The 3,548-nt window shown below is 36.8% G+C and overlaps 1 non-coding gene across 1 annotated transcript; it reads right to left on the reverse strand.

Annotated features, from left to right (window-relative positions):
* Positions 1–3,193: 3,193 nt before the first annotated feature.
* On the reverse strand, positions 3,194–3,317 carry LOC141421808 (small nucleolar RNA SNORA40). The gene has a single exon (XR_012446501.1). It is a non-coding gene; the product is annotated as a small nucleolar RNA SNORA40 (small nucleolar RNA).
* Positions 3,318–3,548: the final 231 nt, after the last annotated feature.

The raw sequence follows: 3,548 nt of genomic DNA on the forward strand, positions 1-3,548 counted from the left end.
CTCTCTTATAGCCTTCAATATTCTTTCTCTAGTCTCTGTGTTTGTTGTTTTAATGATGATATGTCGTGGGGTAGCTCTATTTTGGTTAGGTCCGTTCGATGTTCTGGAGGCTTCCTGTACCTGAATGGGCATAGTTTTCTCTAGATTTGGGGAATTTTCTGTTATTATTTTGTTGAATATATTATGCATTCCCTTTGCTTGCATCTTTTCTCCTTCTTTAATGCCCATGATTCTCAGGTTTGGTCTTTTGATGGAGTCAGTGAGTTCTTGCATTTTCTTTTCACAGGTCTTGAGTTGTTTAACTAATAGTTCTTCAGTTTTTCCTTTAATTGCCATTTCATATTCAAGTTCTGAGATTCTGTCTTCTGTTTGTTCTATTCTGCTGGAATGGCCTTCCATTTTGTTTTGTATTTCTTTTTCATTTTTTTTTGAGGTTTTCTATATTATAGGTTATTTCTTCTTTAATATTGTCAATTTTGCCCTTAATTCATTTATCTCTCTGCTTATGGTGATCTTTGTTTCAGTTTGGTGTTTGTTTATGGCTCCTATGATTTCATTTATTTATTTCTGTGTTTTCTGATATTCTTAATTTTGTTATCTTGTAATTTCTTGAGTGACTCCTGTACATTTTTGTTGATCAAGTCTAGTAGCATCTCTATGAAATTCTCATTAATTATTTGTAGAATTTCTTCTTTCATGGTGCTCGTGTGGTCTTCATTGGGTTCCTTGGTATAGTTTATCTTTGTTTTGTTGGAGTCTGTGTCTGGGTATCTGTTTTCTTCATTTTGGTCTAAATCCTGTACTACTTTATTTTTGGGGGAGAATGGTTTCCTTCCCTTTTTCTTCTTCCCATATTTCCACTAGGTACCATTTCTGTCCCTGGACTATGTGTAATTTGGTATTAGCTGGGTTACAATATTATTACTAACAAAATCATGAAAGAAGGATTAAAAAAGAAAAAGAGAAGGAAAGATAAAAGGAAGAGAGAAGAGAGAAAAAAAAAAAGAAATTTTAAAAAATGGGAGAGATGGTGGGTGATCAAACAGCAAACCAGGCTGCCAAACCCTTAAAGAAGGGAGAAAAAAAATCACGAGTTCTGTAATAGTAGGATTGCAGGCTTGGTTGTTTTTAGTTGTTTAGGCTGTCTCCCATTAGGCTGGTGTCTGTCCCAGCAGTGCAGGGCTCCAGTTCCACATGGAGCTGGAGCCAAGCAGGGCCTGATGGGTGGGGTGGGGGTCCGCTAGTCTCATGCGTGTGGGGGCTCAGCAAGGCTGGGGTCTGGTGCGGACTGGTAGTGGGGATCCAGGTGGTCATGGACCCAGCGGCATGGTCGAGTGGCTGGTATTCTGGGTGGTGTGGGTCTGCGGGCTGGAGGTTGGCACGGCTGAAGAACAGGTATCCTGCTGGGTGTGGGTCTGGGGCGGGGCTGTGGCCTGGAAGAGCCCAAGGGGCAGAGAGCTCTGCAGACCTACGGGATGAGTATTTGGCATGCTGGCTCTTCTTTTATTAGATCATGGCATGGAGAAGCCTTCCATGATCTAAGTCTTTAGAGTGCCGTGTTTTTGGCTCTCTCTGGAGCTTTACCTCAGTCAAGCGTCTCCAGCTTCTCCGCAGGACCTGTGGGTCAGGAGCTCAGGAGGTCTGCGGCTCTGTCTCCATCCCCATCTTGGTTCTCCTGAAAAATTAATTTCAACCAAGATTTGAGCTAGAGAAATTTTGGCAAAATAATTTGTGGGGAGCATTGAATATATGTAATGATAAAGTCAGGACTCAAACAAATACGGGGTTTATGGGGCATAATAGAATGTGAAAGTCATATGAACCTATATGTAGAAAGACACAGATAAATTTGGGAATGAAGGAAGTAAAGGAATAGAAAACATAAGTTCCCTGATTACAAAGCTACCCAATTAGGTAGGAATCAAAGAATGCTTCCAGACTGAAAAACTAGTAATATAAATATACATGTACGTACATACAAAAATTAACAAACCTAATATTATTGAAAAAATTATGAAGCAGAGAAGAGGTTAAGAAGAAGAAAATAAAATAGAACACTATTTTATCCTTATTCAAAGTAGCAATAATTACTGTCCAAAGCACTAATAATATACTATTATATTATAATAACTAGAACAAAAAAGTAAGCCTTCATATCTATCAGAGGAATTGCACATAAAATAATAAAACAGTAGCTGGGTGCCAATGGCTCACACCTGTAATCCTAGCTACACAGGAGGATCACGGTTCAAAGCCAGCCCAGGCAAATAGTTCATGAGTCCCTATCTCAAAAATACTTAACATGAAAAGGGATGGTGGAGTGGTTCAAGGTGCAGGCCCTGAGTTCAAGACCCAGTACAGCAAAAAAAAAAAAAAAAAGCATTAATTCCCCTACTTTAAGTCTTTAAAAAATTCTCTATAAATAAACATACTATATACTTAAGTTATATCTTTCACATCAATAAGCAAACATATTTTCAGGAAAAAAATTTCAATAAAATTGCAAATTTTTTTAGGTAAATATATTCTCTATATAACTATCTTTAATAGCTAAAAAAGTAATCTAGAAAGGTCAAAAATAATAGGATCACAAATTTTAGAAGGTAAAGACAAACAAATAGAATACTGGACTCAATCTGTTTGGCAAGGCATAATTCTGGCCAGCAAAGAATAACATTTTGCAATAGCAAATAAGTCATTCATAATGAAAACTTTTTAATATCATAAACCAAATATTTCAATTTCACGAAACAAACACCATAGATAGAGAAATATACCTGTAATATACTCATGACAGTGGTAAAAATTAAAGATCTATAAATAAGAAATAATTTTTATAGCAAATTACGATTTACAAAAATTAACCAGTAGAAGGTTAAGTGTGATTATACACATCTATAGTCCCAGCACTTGGGATAGTGAGGGAAGACGGATCACAAGTTCAAGATCAGCCTGAGCAACAGTGTGAAATCCTGTCTCAAAATTTCTCCTTCTCCCAAGACAATAAGAGGTAGAGAAAATTAGATTAATTAAATTAGATTAATTTTCCTGGATGAAATAGAGAAAATTACCAATGTACTCTCTCTTATGGCTTCGCTTTCTACCAAATCTTTGAAGAGCAGGTTATGCAATGCCATTTCAACTACTGGAAAGAATACATGTCCATAATCTTTTTATCTTTTTATTTTTTCACTATATTCTTTCTTATATGTATCAAAACTCATGCACAATGAGTTCTGGGTTTCAAAAGAGGATTTATTTTTTGCACCTATCTATAAGTCTTTGCCCACAAGTTAAACCAAACACACACTAGTGCTATAACAAGGAATCTGTCACAGGGGTCAAAGGGCACAAAGAGGGTTTTTTTTTTTTTCAGTACTGGGGATTGAACTCAGGGCCTCACACTTGATAGGCAGGTGCTCTACCACACCAGGCTTTGCAATCATTTTTAAAAAGCCAGGCAGATATTACTTTGTTTACTAACATTTCATGAGTGGAACAAGATGATTAAGGGCCTTAAAGCTGAGGTTCTGACAAAAATCAGTTGA

The sequence above is a fragment of the Castor canadensis genome, chromosome 3 (genome assembly GCF_047511655.1).
Source record: "Castor canadensis chromosome 3, mCasCan1.hap1v2, whole genome shotgun sequence".
NCBI lineage: Eukaryota > Metazoa > Chordata > Mammalia > Rodentia > Castoridae > Castor > Castor canadensis.